Source organism: Arvicanthis niloticus, chromosome 1 (genome assembly GCF_011762505.2).
Source record: "Arvicanthis niloticus isolate mArvNil1 chromosome 1, mArvNil1.pat.X, whole genome shotgun sequence".
NCBI classification, from domain to species: Eukaryota; Metazoa; Chordata; class Mammalia; order Rodentia; family Muridae; genus Arvicanthis; species Arvicanthis niloticus.
The window spans coordinates 161579603-161600948 of NC_047658.1; the positions used below are offsets into that span (position 1 = coordinate 161579603).

The following is a 21346-nucleotide window of genomic DNA, read 5'->3' on the forward strand; positions in this document are numbered from 1 at the left end:
GGCCAGAGTCTCCACAGAGGACGTGTGGACCTTCGCCATTCTGCTGAGTCTGGTCTAGCCCCATGGTGACAGAGCCAGGCCATTCCTCCCTTCTCAGTGTCTGTAATACCTTGATGGGTCCCATAGAACAGATCCCAGAATCTACAGTATCAGCACCAGCTGAGTCTGTGTGAGCAAGAGTGTCCAGGCATGGCATGGGGAACAGAGGCAACATGTTACTGTCCTTTACACACTTTATGTCAGGACTGACACTCAGGTGGCAGGAAGCCACCTCTTTCTCCCCATGCTCCTAGCAGACACCAGTCACTGAACCTGGCTCTCTTACCTCCTCAGAACCTGCTTCCATGCTGAATCCCCGCTACCTCTCATCCTCAGGAAAGGACCTGTGGATGCTGCCTACTTTCTCGCTCTGTTCTGTTGCCCACATCGCCAGTTTGCTGGCGCCTCCTCACTCCCCTGCAGGTTCCTCCCACTGTTTCCCCTGAAGCTGTTTCTGCTCCCCATGGACACTCTGGTTCCAATTCACAGGCTCCCATATCCCCTGGACCTCACTTTCGTCACTCACTAGCTTGTCGTGGCTAGCTGAGCCTGCTTTCTATACAACCCAGGGCCGTCTGCCTAGAGTGGTGCCACTCATAGTGTTTCGGGCCGTCCCATATAGATAGATCATTATCAAGAAACTGCCCCTATGAACTCGCCAATCTGATGGAGTCATGTTCTCAACAGCCATTGCCTTTCATCTTAGCTTGTGTCAAGTTGACAAACAAGGGGAAAAAAAGAAAAGAAAAGAAAAGAAAAGAAAAGAAAAGAAAAGAAAAGAAAGCAGCAACCTAATCTCCACAGCAGACAACTGGCAGAGCTAGGAAAGAGTGACCCAGGTGGCAGAGGCTGGCCACACTCAAGGCCACTGGCTTGTTTCTAGACCTTGGGCATAGCTTTCCCTCCTTGCCTCTCTTTCCTCTTCTGCAGGTGAAAACTCCTTTTGCAATTATCCCAGTCTGAAACATTTAAACTGTGTGAGCCCTGGAGGAATCCAGCCCGAGGCCGCACTGTAGGCCTTCTAGGGCAGAGGACTTAGCCCACATCTGTGCCATGAGTAGTCTCCAGGATGTCCATCTTCATCATCCAAGGAACTAGTAACCCTATAAAAAGCAAAGATTCCAAATCAAGCATTGTGACCAAGGGCAAAGTCCATCCTCTATCTTATGAGAGACTTTGATTCAGTTGACACCACAGGACTGTGAGCATCTCACAAGTGATGTGGTCCAGCCATATGCTCACTTAGCCTCGGGAGCCTCTGCAGGTGACTCTCAGCCCATCTCAGCTCGCTCCAGCACCCTTCCCACAAGTCACTCACACATGGATCCACCAGGAGTCAGCGATCTCATGAGGGCCCTCATATACTTACAGACCACACAAAGACACATGCACAGACATATAACTAAAAATACATCTTTTTTAAAAGGAAGAAAGGAAGGCACTATCACTTTTTGAGTGACAAGGTAAGTTTTAAGGGGCCAGTTAGTAACCCCTTCAGGCTTCTGGTTCAGCTCACTGTTGCAACTGCATAGCATAGCTGCTGCTGCAGCATGAACGTGGTACTCTCAGCCTGCAAGCACAAAGGAGTGATGCAGCTAAGGTATGATTGGCATCTAGATGGGCATTGGAAACCAGGGAAGCATACCTCTCCCTTCAGGCTACACACTTGCTCCCTCACTCTGTGGAATCTCTCAAAACAGGGCATTTAGGGAATGCCAGGAGACTGGCTCCCCAGATGAGAAAACAGCAAACAGACATGTGATTCTCTTCAGGGGCCCTCGGCTGGCTGGCAGTTTCCGATGGAAGCTTGACCCAGGCTAGCCCATGGGAGAGGGCCCTTCTGTGTACATGACTACTCCGCCCCTCGATAACGTAGGTCATCCAGCTGTATATAGGCTTCAGACATACACAACGAGCCAAGCACTCGCTGGTCCATGTCCACTAAGACAAGCTGGTAGGCTCTCTGCTTTTGTAACTGCTCCTAAACCTGCTGCCTCTCAGGATAAAAAGAGACCTCCCAAACCCAGGACAACCCATTGGGTGTGGATGGCAGTCCCGTGTTCTGCTGTCGGTGAGGCCAGAAAGCATAGCTGCAGACCATGGCTCCTCTTCCCGGGTGGCACCCAACTGATGGCTTGTCAGCTCCAAAAATGTTTTCATCTCTGGAAGAAACAACGCGTGAAAAAGCAGTTCTGAAAGCGGAATTAAGAGCTTGTTAGACACGGGCCTTGGGTCAGGGTAGGTGGCCTATCTGGGGGGGCCTTTGAGGAGACATGCTGGGATTCTTTTTTTTTTTAACCTAGCCTTTCTCCCCCGCAGTTCCCGCTTAATGAAGCCGTTGTACAAGGCCCTTGGAGAGCCCACATGCTCCAAAGTAGTACCAAGTGTCCCATTACTGTAAACGGCCTTTTATTTTTAAGCTAATGCTATATTTGGAAAGCAGTAATCCCGGGGAAATGATACTGGGACTGATGGGGAACATATTACCTTTCATGTGTTTTTTTCATGTTTAAGGTTTCTTTGTTATTATCTGAGTAGTGAGGCTCTGCACACACTCTTGGGCAAAAAAAAAAAAAATCAAAATAAGCCTTAAAGCAGTAATATTTTAATAAGCATCAAATGTCTTCGATGAGATAAAAGTATTATATAGCGTTTTGATATTGAGCTTTAGTTAAAGCCTCATTTAAAAAAAAGAAAATTTTCTCAGATGTACTAGGGGTTAGTGGGGATGTATTTTTAAATTCAGGTGGAAGGGAAAGTTTCAGTTTGGGTCAATTATGCTAATTAAATGCCACAAGTGACTGAACTTGCCAGCGAATGGACTTATTTGTTGTTTATGTTATTGCCATTGATCAAAACCAGCAGCTAGTGACATGGGAACTGGTGACAGCTGGAGGCCGGGTCAGAAGGAAGCACAACCGCTGTGCACCAATCAGAGCCTCCATTACAGAAACTGGGGTTTCCCCAGCACTGTCCTTCTTCTGTCAGAGTTTTGTGGCAGCCCAGGCTGCCAGCCGCCTCTCTGAAACTCACCTTCATTTGTCAATGAATGTTGGTCCTGTTCCCAGCCCCAGCTGGGAAGCACTGAGGGGCCCAGGTTACGAAATGAAACCAAGACTCCTATTTCTTCACACACAGCCCGCACCCCAGCTAGAGCTCTGGGCTCTTTGGAACTGAAAGGGAAAGCCTTGAAGATTCTGCATTTGGTTGTAGAAAATGAGGAAACTGAGCGTTAGAGAGAGGAACTGATCTGCCCAAGGGCACACAGCAAGCTCAGTGCAGAACCAAGAATAGAAAGGCTATCTCTGGAGTCCCAGTATCGGTCTCGTGCTTCGCGCCTCCAGCCCTTCCCTCCCTGCTGTGATACAACGGGGAACTTCTGCAGCATCCCCCACCTGTGTCGCTGCTCCCTGCTGTGACAGTGTGTCCCATCTCAGTTGGTGACATAAGCACAAACTTCAAGATTGGAATCAGGCTGTAGGTAAGCATCTGTGTCTTCATCTCGGAACTGAGACCTGGGATCAGGTTTCTACTGCAAAATGGAACGCTGAGGCAAGCGTTGGGGCCCGGAATCCAATCTCCAAAACGGAACCCAAGGAAAACAAACTCATAAGCCATGTGCACTAACACACACACACACACACACACACACACACACACACACACGTGCACCACACATGTGCCTGGTGCCCACAGAGGTTAGAAGATCCCTTGGCACTGAAGTTCTGGTTAGTTGAGAAGCACTGTGTGGGCGCTAGACTCTGAACCTGGATTCTCTGCAGGAGCAACAAGTGCTCTTGCTGGCTGAACCATCTCTCCAGCCTCTACCTTGATTTTTGAGACAAGATCTCTCACCGACCTGGAATCGACGATTCAGCTAGGCTTGCTGCCTGCCATCAAGCCCCAGGGATCTGCTGTCTCAGGAATACAAATGTGCACCACCGTGCTTGGTTTTCTTATGTCAGTCCTCGGGGTTACACTCAGGTCCTCTTGCTTTACTGGCTGAGCTATCTTCCCACTCCTTCCTCTTTTCAATAGCAGGGGCTCAGATGGAGAGGTTGGCCTTGAACTCACCATTCTCCTACCTTAAAGCTCTTTAAGACTGAAGGGGTGATCAACCAGCTGCATTTGGATTGCATCCTGATAAAGTGCAACTGTCTGAGGCTGGAGGTTGGGAGGGAAGGAAGGATCACCCGTGGCTGGTGGAGGATGGGGAGTCAGGGCCAGAAGTCTGAGTAGAACCCTCATGCCCTGTTCTCAGGGAAATTAAAGCTGGGATCCTATGATTCATTACAGCTGTAAGGTCTTGCCGCAAGAGATGCTAAGATATTTGCTAACCTATGGAGTTGCAAACCCCCTCAGCTCCTTCAGTCCTTTCTCTAATCCCTCCGTTGGGGACCCTGTGCTCAGTCTAGTGGTTGACTGTGAGCATCTGCTTCTGTATTTGTCAGGCTCTGGCAGAGACCAGACCCTCCCCCACCCCAAAGAGCTCCCAGGGACTAAACCACCCACCAAGGAGTACACATGGAGAGACCCATGGCTCCAGATGTAGACAGCTCTGGTTAATCTCAGTGGGTCACAAAACAACAGGAACAGTCATGAACCAGTGAGAGAGATTTGTGGGGAGGGGGAGGTGGGGTTTGCCAGGGTTGGTGTTGGGGTACAGAGCAAACGTGGTTGGTAAGCATTACACAATGTGTGCAATTATCTAAAACCAACGTATTAACAATGTACTCATGACACTGGGGAAAAAAAAAGAATTGCCATTGGAAATGGCCCTAAATCCAGACTCTTCTTCCATGACTCGCTTTTATATAGTGTGCTAAAAATTGTGTTTGAGAGCCACTCTGGAGCCCAGCCACTCCCATAATAGCGAGGGAAGGAGGGAGGCTGGGGACCCAGGAACCGGTCACTGTTGTTACTTACCTATGAACATGGAGGGACACCCAGAGCAGGATGAAAGAGAGAGGGCACAGTAAGGCCACAGGCAGGAGACACAGAGCAGGGTGGGCTCCAGGCTTTGGGACCTCTCGGGGCCACTGTCATATGTGTGCCAGAGGTTACAGTGCACACTCCCTGTGGGAGGGGAGGGGCACCTGGATGTGTGCAGTTTCTACTGAGCCCCTCACAAGCCTCTTCCCTGTGAGCCTCACTTCAAAACAGACTCTGACCCACAACCTACAGGACCTTTTATCTAAGATAAACAGCCTAGGAAATGGGACCCTCAGGAGGCCAGATAGCCACCTCAAGTGACAGTCCAGGAAGCCAGACAAACTCTCCATGACAATGAGCTCCACAGACCCACACCTTCATTAGTTACTCACAGTTATCCTGGGGTTTGTCAATACTTCCAATGTAGGACAAGCAGTGCATACATACCCAATCCCGTGGGTGCTACTGAAAGCTAGCTGTCCGGTGGATGCCCTGACAAGTGGCCTCTGGTCAGGGGACACCTGATGCTCCATAGTCAAGCTTTCTCCTATCTTTGAATCTCTGTTGAGCACAGAGGGTGGGGACTCTCTGTTCCTGCCAGCTCAGGATAAATATAGCAGCTAACCTGTACTTAGTAGGATTGTGACCTTCTCTTCCTACTAAGAGAACCCCTTACCTTCTCCTCACCTCTTCAAGAAAATTGGACATCCCTCCCCCATGGCCAGCTGAGCACAAGGACCATAAAAGTCACCTGGCTGGTAGGAGACCAGCCCCTGGGGAAGGCGAGCTGGAGGTGACCTTCCCAAACAGAGTCTCTCGGCATCCAGCAATGGGACAATGTGCTTGAGTCAGGCCCTGAGTACATCGGCAGCCTGGACAGCATCTACACTTCCAGACTTGCTTCTTCTCCATCCCTGGTAGTCTTGTGATCCCCTGTATCCTTCCTGTGAGTCTCTTTTGCATCAGTAGCTTGTCACTGGGACTCTGAGTGGATGTGGTGGATGCTTATAATTAAGATGGTGATACTATTCATTTTAATTTTTGTGACAGTTTTTCTCAGCAACTAGATCTAAAAACAAATGTTGAAGACAAGGGACAATGTTTTCACATGGAGAAGTGATGGGGTGTCCCTAGCAGGGTTAGGACCGGGTCCGTGTGGCCTTCATATTCTCATGCTGTTGACAGGCTTCCTGCGCTCAAGCAGGCCTGAGATTACACACATCACTCCCTGCTCCAGATGATTGACACTCCTCCCCACCAGCAAAACAGTCCTCTCACTTCCAGAATCCTTCCACATGAGATCCTGGGGTCCCAAGGAACTAGTCCAGGTCACAGGCCTGCCTTCTAAACTCAGTTCTGGAGCAGACTGGCCTCAGATACCTCTCTGGGCTTCAGTTACTTGTGTCAATAAAATGGAAAGAACCAACACATTTTTACAAAGGCTTCCCTGGCTCCAAATTCTGTGATGCTCTGGTGTCTGCACTCTGTGGAGATGGATCACTTGAAGTAACATGGAGACGGGGAGAGCAAAGACAGTGGCAATCCACCTTCCACAGCCTAGAACGCTGCCTAGGCTGTTTCTTGCTCTCCAAGTACCACTGGTATACAGCTGTGAAGAGGGCCATGCAAAGGAAGATATTCTAGGTGCCCAGGTAGGAGAGCAGTGGGTAACTGCTGGAAGGAATGAGGGCCAGACTTCCAGCTAGCAACCTCTAGAGGTGAGTGACTGGATCCTGACCGAATACTGACCCAGCAGTTGCAGCTGTTATGAAGCCGTCTTCCTCACAGGCTGAAATACCACAGCATTCTCAAGAGATCAAGCTCTGTCCACACTATCATAGCAGCCTTCTCCTCATCCACCTCCAAGTTCCCTTGGCAGTGCCTCTGGCACATGGACTCCTGCTTGAAGCTGCACAGGGACTTCTCTCCTAAGGTACAGACTGTAGACAGACACAGCCCTGGTGCCAAGGAGCCGTAATCAGAACAGCCCCAAACCGGGAAGGAGAAAGATTTCATTTTGAGAACCAGCTCTCAGTGAACTAATAATGGCTCCTCGGAGCATTGCACGGATGCTAGTTTTGAGGCGGCATCTAGGCTCAGCGGGAAAATGTGCCAGGATTGGTGCTCAGATTGATTAGCAATGCCTGTTGTGGGTAAGGAATGCAAGTGGGGAATTAAGGTATGCAACCGATTTGCTCTGGCTGTCTAAGTTGGTGATCCGATGGTTTTCTACGGGGCTGTTATTTGCATCTGTTCTCTTTGCCCCTGAGACAAGTGTGTCCACTGCAACAGTCCACATGTATAATCCCTCCCATAATCCTTGACCTCAGAAGGAGTCCACGATTCGAGTTGCTGGTGAGGAACAGGGAGGAGGTACCCTGTTTCCTTTCCAGTCTCGGTTTCCTCACTGGAGCCTTAGGAGCTGGGTTAGATCTGTGCTTTCAAGACTGGGTACTCAGAAGCCCCAGGGAGCTCAGGCAGAGGAAGGTTGGCTAGGAGAAGCCCAGGACTGTGTGCTGTTGCCTAAGACACAACTGGAATGAGGGGTGTAAAGGATACTGCTTCTTTAGAAAGGACTCAAGGGTCGTTAAGCTTTACAATGCTGCGAACATGTACACTTTGAATTTTGAGTTTTGGTCTTTTCTCAAGACGGCACTATATAGCAGAAAAATCTGGCACGGACTCTGGGAGACTGGGACAGGAAAACTGTTGGAACCCAAGCATTTGCAAAAGAACAACCCCCCCCACACACACACACAGTAGGACACCCCACACATAGCAGGACACAGTACTAAGCAGCGACAGCAGCCACAGCTCCCAGTCAGCCACACAATTCACTGTCACAGTGTATGATCATGAGGGTGTGCCAATGCCAGTTTGAGCAGTCGGGTCCAGCCTGAAAGGTGTGGGCTGCAGCTCCTCAGCTGTACACGTGAGAGCATCATGTCTCTGCCATGTGGCAGGTTAGATGCCCTTGCTGTGGGTTGTGCTGGCGAAGATGGGGTATTTGCGTAGTTATGTGTGTTCCGTACTAGTGGTCCTAAGATATTGCCAACTTCTGACAGGCTTAGCTATGTGACGCCATCAAGTCATAGAACATCTATAAATAAAGAAATTTAAAAGACCAAGAGTACGTGCAAAAAGAAAGATCCTTGGGCTAGAGATGCAATTGGGTTAATTAAGGTTGAGGGAGAGAGAGACAGAGAGACAGAGAGACAGAGAGAGAGACACAGAAAGAAACACAGAGACAGAGAGAGACAGATACAGAGAGAGAGACAGAGAGACAGAGACAGACACAGAGACAGAGAGAGAAACAGAGAGACAGAGACAGACACAGAGAGAAACAGAGAGACAGAGACAGACATAGAGACAGACACAGAGAGAGACAGAGACAGAAACAGAGACAGAAACAGAGACAGAGAGAGAGAAAAAAAGTGACCACACACAGTCCCTTCCTGATTTAACACTGTTTGATACTACTTGATTCCTGCCCACTCAGGTAAAACCGCCTCTCTTCTTCCTTTTGTCTCCATCCTCCGTCTTCCAAAGCGACGAACTATAAGGTCTCCATTCTAACTAACTACACCACTGTGATCGGACTTGAACCCAGAGATCGCAGCCAGGTTCTTGTCACTAGATGCTATGAAGTCAACAAAGGAGAAGGGGGAACAACATTGATGAGTGAATCTCACCCTCCCCGTTTCCCAAAATTCCTTTGTCCCTTGCTTTGTAACTGAGAAGCACAGGCGTTGCCCACAGCTGTGTAGCACAGTCTGAGACAGGAACAGGCCGCCTCAAGCCGCCATCTTTCATGACTCTGCAGTGACCGTGTGACTTTTATTCTGTTCTTTTCTAAAGCAGGAGGAACCACCCAAGCAAGTTTTTCTGCTCAAAATGTACTCTGAAGTTTCATCTCAGGAAGTCAGCTCCCTTCTGTTCCTCTTCCTGCTTCAGTTTCACTTGGGTCCCATTAACATTTGCTCTAGAAGGTTCTGAATCAGCCCTAAAATGTGTCCATTCAGGACTGTGACAAGTTCACTTTCATCCTTGCAGGAGGGAAGTGGGCAGACTTGATGAGTGCCCTGGGAGGCAGGTCCAGTGAGTGTTCCACTCTTCCCATGCTCCATGGGGTCCTCCAGAGTCATGGGGCATGGCTGAAGAGGAAGGGGCTGAAAAACCCACCTACCCATCTGGCCAGGTCCAAGGAGGGAAACCAGCATGGTCAAGATCCAAAGGCATGGGTCATCCCTGACTGAGTCCTTTGTCCCAAGCTCTTCACAAGAAGGTCCTAATTCAAGCTGGGACTGGCTGGACGAAGCCCAGGGTACTTCCCCCATTGGTTAGATCAGATTGGCAAGGCTGCTGGAGAGAGCAGTCTGTGGCTGGAAAACTCTGTTTCTTCTCATTATGGATCTTTATCGAGAGCTTCTGCCTGATTTCATCAGTGCCTGGCTCGAGCAAGACACTTTCCAAGTGAACTTGGGTTTCAGTGTCCCTCTCCCTGGGAGGCACAGTGATACAACAAGGGAAGGCACAGTGCCCTCTCTTACATGCTGTTTAGAGTGGAAGCTTTTAGTCTCCAGAGCACTGTATTGGAGGTGGGACATGGAGGCAATCCTACCCAGGACAGACAGCACCAGATCCCAGAGGGCTGCATAGACCTGATGGCCTTTTTTTTTGGAGAACAGGCAGGGAGTTTACCCTGCAATGAGAGAGGTACCTTCTATTTCCTCTGGGATCTTTCCTGAGACATGAATTGTGTCACCAAACATCTACAGTTTGTTGGAGGCCCCCTCTCCTGGGTGGGCCCTGGCCAGTGACATCTTACAGAGATGGCTAACTCCCGGTCTGAGGAGTGAGAACTCATGGGTACACAAGCTAGAGAGCAGACCACAGGCTGTCAAGCTGCGGTGTCCACTAGATATCCCATGATGGTGTGTAGTTTGCACTGGGTGACATGGTGTGGCATTTATACCCTGCCTAGTACCACTAAGAAACCAAATGTTTAATATAAACAAATGTTTAATATAAACAAAGTACTTACCTAGCATACAGGACACCCTGTGTTTGGACTCGGGAACATTATACAGCCAGGAGTAGCAGCACAGTTGGGAGGTGGAGCCAGCATGATCAGGAAGTTTAAGGTTATCCTTGATTATATGTAAGTTAGAGAACAGCCTGGGCAACATTCTATCCTGTCTTATTAATTAATTAATTTAAAAAGCCACAGTGACTAGTGGTCATTATATTGACTAGTACAGATCTGGAAAACTGGAGACCTTTGGCATCCTTTGTTCTGGGAGTTTCAGCAAGTGACCTTTATCACTGGATGACCTGGAAGGTGTAACTTTGCTTATCTTTTGTAGTTTTGTATTTGGAAAAAAAAAAAAAAACCTAAAACTCATTCCTTGTCTTCTGTATAAAGGACATGTTCAAGGCAGTGTTTATCAAAGTGACCAAAGCTTTGAAGTCTTGCTCAGCCTTCCCCAAAGCCCAAGAGACAAATGCTTGCTCGGCAAGGTCTCATGGCCATACTGATCTCTCCCAGGTGGCCTATTCTCCTCCCAGTCAACCAAGAAGAGAGAAGCCCATTAGATAAACAGCTTCTGGACACAGGAATTTACGTGAATACTGGTGATAATGACATTTGACGTGAGTCCACACCTAGTATTGTTTCTGATCTGAGAACCGTACCCAAGGCTTCTCTAGTTTCTCTAAGTCCTTGTGGTTATCTTCCCTGGTAGCCTGCTTGGGTATTTCAAGGCTGGGACAGCCACCTACGTCTTGATTTGGTAGACAAAGTTAATGGTCCACTGTGTGGCTTCAGATAGTAAGGGGAACTTTGAAGTTAAGATTAAATTAAAATCTTGGTGGGGAAAGAGAAGATTCTCCTGAGCTGTCTGGTTAAGATGAGTACAAATCATATAGATCCTCTTGAGAGGGTCTGGGTCATTGGGAGGAGACCATGATGAAAGGGAGAGGCTGGAAGGCAAAGAAGGCAGTCAGCCTGAAGAAACTGGAAGAGGAAGGGAGAGGGAGGGGGGAGGGGGAGGGGGAGGGGAGGCGAGGGAAAGAAAGAGGGAGAGGGAGAGGGAAGAGGGAGAGGGAGGGGAGGAGGAAGAGAGGGAGAAGGGGCGGGGGAGGAAGAGGGAGCGGGGGAGGGGGTGGGGTGGGGGAGGGGGCGGGGGAGAGGGAAGAGGGGAGAGGGGAGAGGGGAGAGGGGAGAGGGGAGAGGGGAGAGGGGAGAGGGGAGAGGGGAGAGGGGAGAGGGGAGAGGGGAGAGGGGAGAGGGGAGAGGGGAGAGGGGAGAGGGGAGAGGGGAGAGGGGAGAGGGGAGAGGGGAGAGAAAGCGCTGTTTTCCAATGCCTTGATCTAGATCTCTGAAGAGCAGAACTGAAAGACAGTAAGTTTAAGCTGCATTGAGTCTCTTGTTCTGGTCATTCCTGTACACGTAGGTGCAGCTCCCACTTCAGTGGGGTCTCCTGCCACTCCCAGGACAGCCAAGAGGCATGAAGACCAACCTTATTTCCTACAGACTCACTTCTCTCCTGCTTCACCCCACAGTTGAGCAGCCTGGCTGGTCAACTCCTTCCCTGTGACTGAAGCAGCCTAGGCTTGCTCTGAGGCAGGGGAGTGCTGACATCCTCCCACTGCCTTGTGGCCTTCTGCACTCAGCACTGGGCTCTCGCAGGTACATCCTCCAGGACTGTCTGCCCATCTCACTCTTCCTCTCCTAAGTCAGAGCCAGAAGAGCAAGCAAGAATGGAAGTCAAATCCAACCCCCTCTGTGTGTGTGTGTGTGTGTGTGTGTGTGTGTCTGTCTGTCTGTCTGTCTGTCTGTTTCTGTCTCTCTCCCTCTGTGTCTCTCTTTCTCTGTCTATCTGTCTCTCTCTCCTCTCTCTCTCTCTCTCTCTCTCTCTCTCTCTCTCTCTCACACACACACACACACACACACACACATACACACACACACTTGTGAGGACAAAAGCCTGTGTTGACAGGATCACTTTCCTTGCCCCAGGCTGCATTCTATAGACAACACACTCAGGAAGCAGCAGCAAGAGGATCTCTGCGAGTTCAAGGCCAGTCTAATCTACATAGTGAGTACCAGGAGAGCTAGGGCAGCATGGAGAGACACTATCTCAATAAAACAAAGGAGGAGGAGGAGGAGAAGGAGGAGGAGGAGGAGGAGGAGGAGGAGGAGGAGGAGGAGGAGGAGAAAGTGAAGGAAGGAGAAGAGAGAGAGAGAGAGAGAGAGAGAGAGAGAGAGAGAGAGAGAGAGAAAGGGGAGATGCCAGGGTGAGTGATGATGACTACAACAATCAAGTCCCAGCCCCATCTGGAGATCTGAGAGTGTGATCTCCTATTCTGTGCTGATTCTTTTTAAAACCATCACAACACACGCCGTTGACCAGGCTAGGGACACACGCTTGGTGTAACACTCCTAGGTAACTGGCATAATCTCTCAGAAGCACAGGCTTCTGTGGACACTCATATGGATGCTGTGTCTCAATACTGGAGAAATACATCTTACAGCTGAGGCACCACGCATTGCAATCAAGCCATCACCTTAATGTTTGAGCAGACACAAGGATACAAGAGAGAGTGGAAGAACCTGGAGCTGTGCTGCTGCTGTTGCTGCTGCTCCTCTTCCCCCTCCTCCTGTTCCTCCTGTTCCTCCTCTTCCTCTTCCTCTTCTTCTTCTATTCAATGGGAGATAATTGAATGGTTGAAACATTCTGTACCCAACTTCCACCTGACATAGATGGCTTCTTTTTTTCTCCCTTCAGGCTTGGTTCCTTGGCCCAGCCCTCCCATCCTCTGTCCACCAGTTACCTATGGTGCAGAGCTGAGAGTACCTACCCAACCAGTTCTTCGCATAGCCAGGTGTAATTAATTAATCAGTCCCACACTCGAATTCCCATTGATCTTTAGTCTCCTCCTTTCACCAAGAACCCTTGCAGCTGGGGCATTAAGGACTGAACATGTATGACAGGGCCAAGGGCAGATAGAGAACTCCACCTCTAGCCATCAGTCACAGGAGATGCTGAAGGCATGGCTGCCATGACAACTGAACTCTTCATCCAAAAACAAACATGCAGGCCAAGCAAGCTTCATGTCTGTTAGGGTCCAACTGTGAAATGCTCCCCACATGCTCATGAAACAAATGCTTTATCCACAGCTGGCAGCACTATTTTGAGAGGTAGTGAAACGGTTAGGGCAAGGGGGCAGAGCTGGATAGCTGGATGAAATGAGTTCCTGACAGAATACCTCTCTCTCTCTCTCTCCCTTCCTCTCTCTCTCTCTCTCTCTCTCTCTCTCTCTCTCTCTCTCTCTCCCTTCCTCTCTCTCTCTCTCTCTCTCTCTCTCTCTCTCTCTCTCTCTCTCTCTCTCTCTCTCTCTCTCTGCTTCTAGATCCACCATACCTCTCCTGTCATGACACTCTGCCTTACCACAGGCCCAGAAGCACCAGAACTAACCATGAGCCAGGGTAAACTTTCCTCCCCTCAAATTGTTTAGATTGGTTGTTTGGTCCCAGTGATGACAAAATTTGCCTGTCTGACCCAACAAGTTAATCACTCAATGTCAAGGTGTGAGTGAAGCAAGGATGAACAGGAAGAGTAGATGCTTCCATTTGGCCAGATGGCCTACACAGAGAGACTGCTCTGTGGTGACAACAATCAGACTCTCTCATCTCAGGTGGGGCTTGTGGAGGAAGTTACACATTTTGCCAGCCATTTGGTGACTATAGAGGGACACAGGAAGTTCTTTTGAAATATCACATACTCTGCAGGTAAGACTCTCTCTCTCTCTCTCTCTCTCTCTCTCTCTCTCTCTCTGTGTGTGTGTGTGTGTGTGTGTGTGTGTGTGTGTGTACCAGGACTCACTGTCTTCAGGGACAAGGGACAGATATTGTGTGGCCCCTCCAAGAATTCCACTTGCATTTTCCATGCAGAGCTGATAGCTGTCAGTGAGTTAGGCAAATTTATTCAGAAACCAAGGCACTGCCAGGAAACAGACCCAGACCACATCCTTTGGAACATCACCATCTCATGTGTCTCTCAAGGGTCCCAGGTAAGTCAGTGAGAAGGAAAGGCAGGAAAGGGCATGGATTCTGGAGAAACAAATGTGGAGGCAAGAATTTGCACAAATGACCTTGGTCAGACCCTGAAGAGAAGGGAGAGCTTGAGGAAGACCTTCAATGTGTGAGGGTCTCATGAGAAATAAATGAAAACCAGATCCAGTCATCTTTGGTGCCAGAGGCTGGAGGTCATTGTAGTTCAAGAACATCACACATTTTCTGTGGCTAATGTCACACAAGCTACTACTTCACCCACTAAAAAACTCATTCAGTTCCATAAAATTTTGTAAAGGCTTCATGACCACAGTCAGGAAGAAAAATCAGAGAGGAAAAAGAAGGCTATGGTACCCTGTGATAAGTTCAGAAATGAAAATGCATACCCAGCCCAGAGACCACCCTTGAGAGAAAACAAATGCCAGTTTCTGGGTTCTTCAGAAAGGCTCCCAGGAGAAGGAAGCAGAGAAATGAGTTTTGAAGGGTAAACAAGCATGTCACCAGCTCCTTCAAGGCTGCGGATCATCGTTATTGGCTGAAAGCCATGGTCTGTTTCCCTGTGTTCAAAGACAGAAGCACACACTATGGTGATGGACTAGGCATGGAGGTGGGCTCAGAATCATCTCTGGTCTCCACTTGACCCTGGGACTAGGCAATCTTCAAAATCCCAAGTGTTGGTTAGCATCATGGGCTTGTCCCAAAGGTAATATAAGGTTGAATAAGTCTGCAGACACACTAACACACACACAGAAATGCACACACAGAGAAGAATGAGCACACACAGGAATGCCCACACACCACAGGAATGCACACACACAGCAATGCCCACACACAGGAATGCCCACACACAGGAATGCACACACACAGGAATGCACACACACAAGAATGCACACACATAGAAATGCACAGACAGAGAAGAATGCACACATAGTGAATAAGCAGATCCTAATCAGGAACTGATGATAGTGCAGTGATAATAGAGCAGTGATGATAGAACAGTGATGATGGAGCAGTGATGATAGTGCAGTGATGATAGATGATAGTGTTGTGATGATCTTGCAGTGATGATAGTGTAGTAATGATCTTGCAGTAATGATAGTGCAGTGATGATAGTACAGTGATGATAGTGCAGTGATGACAATGCAGTGATGATAGATGATAGTGCAGTGATGACAGTGCAGTGATGATCTTGCAGTGATGACAGTGCAGTGATGATAGTGCAGTGATGATAGTGCAATGATGATCTTGCTGTGATGACAGTGCAGTGATGATAGAGCAGTGATGATAGTGCAGTGATGACAGTGCAGTGATGATAGTGCAGTGATAGAGCAGTGATGACAGTGCAGTGATGATAGATGATAGTGCAGTGATGATAGAGCAGTGATGATAGTGCAGTGATAGAGCAGTGATGACAGTGCAGTGATGATAGATGATAGTGCAGTGATGATAGAACAGTGATGATAGTGCAGTGATGACAGTGCAGTGATGATAGTGCAGTGATGACAGTGCAGTGATGACAGTGCAGTGTTGATAGATGATAGTGCAGTGTTGATAGAGCAGTGATGATAGTGCAGTGATGACAGTGCAGTGATGATAGTGCAGTGATGATCTTGTTGTGATGACAGTGCATGATGACAGAGCAGTGACAACTGATAGTGCACTGATGATAGTAGTGTAGTGATGGCACTTGCTCAGGGCTTGGGCCTACTGCAGAGGTTTCTAGATTGTTTTCACACATAATGTGCCTGAGTCCTGAGGTAGGGGCAGTCCTGAGAATTGACTGGAGTTGATGAGCATGGCCACCCTTTACCCTGCAGAGCATTGATCAGTACAGCTTGTTGATCACCCCTGCATCTGGGCTGGTCCTTCCTTAGAACCTATCTTCTGAGAATAAGGAATTCCTCTCTGTCTGCCTGTTGTCTATGGGTGGGGCTGCCTGAACAGACAAGGCATGACCCTTTTATAGAAAGCCACATGTGTTTCTGTCTCTTTAAATGAACTTTAGCTTAGAGAGACTGGCAGGAATGTGGATGTCTATGAACTCTCTTTGACCACTCTTCGGAGGTTGTGATCCACAAAGTTCGCACATGGCAGGTCAGAGTCACTGAGTGCACAATGCCAGAACTACCACAGTGTTCACACCATCCTCTGTCAGATCTGAGCCTGTGAGAAGGAAATGTACTGTGCGTGAGGTAGGGGCAAGGGCAGGAGTGCTCCTTAGCTCTCCCCAGGTGCTGGCAGGGAGAAGGCTGCCCAAAAAGGCATCTCAGCCCTGGCCAGGAAGGTTTGGGAAACAAAGAGGAAGGTGGCCAGTCAGGAATAAGAATGGGATTAAGATCCCACAGGCTGTAGCCCTTAGAAACTGGCTTAATCCATTTTATAAAGAGTTGGGAGGGTTTCCTCTCCCTGAATATAATACCTTGCACATCTGATCAGCTTTTTTCCCAGAACATTTCAAAGCTCTCTGCAAATACAGTGGAGTCTCTTCAGATTAGAGCATGGCCTATTATTACCTAGCTTTGGAGACACCCCAGGTCAGCAGTTCACCTGGGGCCCTCAGAAATAAGACGAATCCCTACAACAAAGAGCGTGGTGTGGTGTGGTGTGGTGTGGTGTGGTGTGGTGTGGTGTGGTGTAGTGTGGTGTGGTGTGGTTTGTCTAACTACTGGTTTTCAAACTATGTGAGTCATAGGACCCTTTAGAAAAGAAAAAGCCTGAAGTTAAATTCCTAATACAGAGCAAAGAGGAATTATGTTGGTGAAGGCAAAGATCTGGGACCAAGGGGCATGAACATGGGGGTCTAGTAACCCTAGAAGAGTATATAGATGTGCCCTAGAGACACCTGCTACCCACCCTAGAAGCAGATTGTGTGTGTACATGTATTTGTATGTGTATGTGTGTGTGTGTGTGTATGTATGTGTGTATGTGTGTGTATTTGTGTGTATGTGTATATGTATGTGTATATCTGTGTATATCTGTGTATGTATTTGTGTGTGTGTGTGTGTGTGTGTGTGTGTGTGTGTGCATGCAGAGGTTAACTTTAGGTGTCAATCTTCAGGATAGCGTTCATTTTGTTTTGCTTTGTTTTGTTTTCTGAGAGGGAGTCTCTCACTGATTTGGAGATCACTAAGTGGGCTAGGCTGTCCCATCCTGCTAGCACTGGGATTGCAAGCATACACTGCTGCTTGGCTCCTCGTGCATGGGCTCTGAGAACTCAGGTTCTCGTGCTTGCACAGTGAGCACACTATGGTGTAAGCCTTCTTCCCAGCCCAGAGGCAGAGTTTCTGTGACACTGATGAATACGCCATTCTTCCAGGGCCCTGTGCCCAGTGGCTCCACAGTTCCATTTGGTGCCTAATTGTGTCCATGTATTACTTTGTGGGGGTTTTAAAGGGTTTGTTTTTATTGCTTTTTAACTATGTGCGTGCATGTGTGTTTGTGGGTGGGTATGTGAATGTAGGTGCCTGAGGAGGGCAGAAGTCTGGGATCCCCAGACTTAGCGTTATGAATAATTTTGTGACACATGATATGGATTCTGGGAACTGAAATCTGATTCTCTGGAAGGGCTGGAAGTAGTGTGTGTGTGTGTGTGTGTGTGTGTGTGTGTGTGTGTGTGTGTGCCATGTGACCTAAGGTCAGAGGACAAGTTTCAGGACTGGTTGTATCCTTCCACTTCAGGATCTAGGGCTTGAATTTAGGTCATCAGGTTGACACTGCAACCTGAGCTTTTACTTGCTGGGCCATGTTTCTGGCCCCCATAGTTAAAAATGTTAACATGACGAGGTACCCTCCCAGAACACTGCTATGCACACAGCTCAGCCATGGAGCCAGCTCTGATTTTCTGTCCTTCAAAACCCAAGTCTGTTCTTGAAATTTTCCAAAGAAATACCAAAACAAACAAATAAATCCCATGCACCCTGGGGATCTTGTGAGTTGAACTAATCCTTCTAGGCCCCTGAGCACAGGCTGCTCTTCCCAGGCGCTGGGCAAGCATCCCTTACCCTCCCCTTTCAACAGATGAGTTTGCTAACAGAAACTACAAGCAGGTAAAAATCACCCATTGTTTATTCAGGGATTCTAATGAAACACCCTCAGGAGAGGCTGTGGCTCAATCAAAAAATCCCAGGCATTTCAGCAGAGCTGTGCCAGGGGGTTCCTTGAAGGCCTAGGTGTGTGCACACACTCGCACACACCCCTCACTTCCTCACGATGCTAGCCATAATAAGTACTAACATTGCACATCACGGATAAAAACAGACTCTCTCCAACAAGGCAACATCTTCATTATCCATCACACAAGTGACAAATGGCAAACCTTTGAATGTGGCTTTGTCTGGACCAGGAAAGCCCTGCCTAGTTTGCTCTTTGATTTGGGTCCTATGCTGCAGGGCTACATTCAGTACTCAGAATGCATGTTCTGACTGAGAGTTGGGAGGGCCACTCCTGGGGTTGTGAGGGTCAAGAGTGCACAGCAATTACAAGTGCATCAGGTAGCATGTACCCCAGAGACAAGATACCCAGGGACTGAAAACTGAGGGGGTGGGATGCAGGAGTTGTTTTTTCAGGTAATCAATGAGCTATTAAAAACCAACACCAAACAAACAACACAAAAAAAAAAAAAAAAAAAAAAAAAAAACAGGGACCACCTAATGACAGGATCCCAGGATAGAGGGACAGAAGAAAATGACAGAGTCACCAGGGGGACACAGGAACCCTGGCTAACCTGCACCTTCCAGGGCCTATCCAAAAAAGCAGAAGCCACTGAGGAAAGACTGTTGTCAACGTCACCGGCTGAGGTAGCATGAGCAAGAAGCCATGTCCTTCACCCCTTTCTCTGTCACCCCCGTTTTCTGAGTGCCACGTGATGACCTAACTCTTCTGCAAGCCATTCCAGAAGGAGGCTGAGAAGTGAGAAACAGGGAGGGTTTCAGAACTAATGGGCACACGGTGTTCACAGAGACATCACAACAAAAAGGAGAGAGGGGCCCTGACAACCTTTCCAAGCCCGAGGCGGGCACTTGAGCAGAACCTCTTCACCCTCCCGTGTCCACATGACGGCCACCATAGAACTCACACTGCTCTCCTGATGCACAGTGAAACTGTAGTGTAGAATCTTTCCATGGACTGTCTGATGCCCAAATGACTCCCAATTGTTTAGTTGGAAGAGGTCTGTGTTTTCTGAATTACAGAGTTGCTTTCTCTTACGAGACAATGAAATACATATTACTCATCACGGTTCGCCTTTCTCTTCTGTCTCAGCTACCAGGGGCTCTAAATTAAAACCAAACTTCCCAAACATGCGTCCCTGCATGTATATTATCCCTTTCCACATGGCTTTACATTTACAACTCCCAGCTTAGTCATTCATTGATTAAATGTTTTACTATCTCAGATACATTTGAATCACAAAGTCTCTCTCTCTCTCTCTCTCTCTCTCTCTCTCTCTCTCTCTCTCTCTCTCACACACACACACACACACACACACACACACACACACACACACACACAATCTTTAATCCCAGCACTCAGGAGCCAGCAGCAGGAAGATCTCTGTGAGTTTGAGTCTGAGGCTCGCCTGGTCTACAGAGTGAGCTCCATGCCAATCAGGGGTATACAATAAGATTCTTTCTCACGAAATAAAAAAAGAAATACTAAAATAAACAAATAAATAAACTTCAGCACTGGGGGTTGGCTCCAGAAACTTGTGTATTGTATGAGCTGTCTCCCACTGAACTTTACCCCAGTTGGCTGCTTTTAAAGATGTCTGACAGTTCCTCCATCTTTAATTCTTTATATTTGGTCTTTGACCTCTTCCCCCACAAACCTTCTTAGTGAGCTGTCATTTTCCCACGTTGAGAAAGCCGCAGAACTGCCGCACTTCTCCATGGCTCGGGCTTGCTCTGTTTTGCCCCTGAGTTGCTTTCATTTCCCCTTCTCTACCCTGGTCAGAGAGATCTCCTCTCGGACAAGGCACTAACCCTTCCCAGGCGATGCCAGCCTCATCGGGTAACAAAGAGGAAGCCACAGGTCTGGACAGAGAAGTCAAGGCCCTGGAGGTGGAGGGTGGTATGTGACATTGCTAGCCACCATACAGGCTGCTAGCTCATTTGTTTGACTCCAGTTGTGCCCTTTAGCTTTTCAATTGATTTAGCCAGTGGACATCTACTCTGCTTACAGGCCTGCCTGCACAGAATTCTTCTTGGAATGACTCCTCCCACAAAGCACCTTGCTTATCATAGGCAAGGTCTGGCCAGGCAAACCAGGTCAAGCCGGGAACTTTCTCTTTCGAAGAGGGTAATTTAGAAAAAAAAAAAAAAGTCTCATGTAGCCCACCTGACTTGAACTCACTGTGTAGCCAAGAAGGACGTTGAATTTATCAACCTTCTGATTTTATACAGTGCTAGGGGTCAAACTCTAGGACTTGGGGCCTGCTAGGCAGGTATTCTATTAACTTAGATGCATCCCTATCCTGGAGAGTGACAGGGTAAAGTCATTCACAGGGCCGGCAGATCCCCATGCTCTCCTGCTAACTCTGAGCCCCATCGAGCTCAGCTGTGTTCTTGCATGGGGCTTGCTTGGTTGTCTTGGGTCTTTAACCGTAGGTTTCTGTTCCAACAGCACAGAATGCAGGGCCCCACGACAGCCACTGCTACAATGACCTTTTTGAGCCCTGGGTTCTGCACCTGAATCATGGAGAAACTGGGAAAAACACATGGACGGAGTGGTGATGGGCTTAGCTCACTCCTTTCCCCTTGTCCTGATGAGTAAGAGACCTGAAAAAGTGACAGAAGGTGACCATGTCCCACAGGTGGCAAACATCCCGAGACCTCACCTTCCTCTGGCCGGTTCTGCTTTGCAAAGAATTCTTTGGGATTCCACAGAATCGTGACAGTGCTTGGCCCACAGCAGTGAGAATCTGCTCTCCCAACATTAGAAACTCACCCAAAACTTCTCGGAATGACTGGATGTGGGCGGTTCTGCAGCGTAAACCTTTTCACGGCCTCTTTGGGTTCCTATGGCAGAGCTGCCATGCTCTGCAGGTTCCTCTCCCTGTTAAAAACACAACCAAGTCTGATTGAGGATATATGCAAAACTTTTCTTTCCCCCTTGTGTCTGTGTTTCTCCTGGCAATCACTGACGACCCTCAGCTTCGTGCCAGAGCAGATGTCCCCACTCCAGGCCTTCTTCTTTACCCTGAGCAACACCAGCCTAGAGCTGAAGAGGCTGAACCTGATGACTAGTCTTCCGGTAGCATCACATCAGAATCACCCTGATCCACGACTCCAACTAGCACTGCTA

General features: G+C 48.5%; 1 long non-coding RNA gene across 1 annotated transcript; it reads right to left on the minus strand.

Annotated features, from left to right (window-relative positions):
* Positions 1–1435: 1435 nt before the first annotated feature.
* Positions 1436–20140, minus strand: LOC143439035 (uncharacterized). Its single transcript, XR_013107482.1, has 4 exons — positions 19872–20140; positions 12569–12674; positions 10016–10121; positions 1436–2201 (listed from the first exon to the last, which is right to left on the minus strand). It is a non-coding gene; the product is annotated as an uncharacterized LOC143439035 (long non-coding RNA).
* Between the last annotated feature and the right edge of the window lie 1206 nt (positions 20141–21346).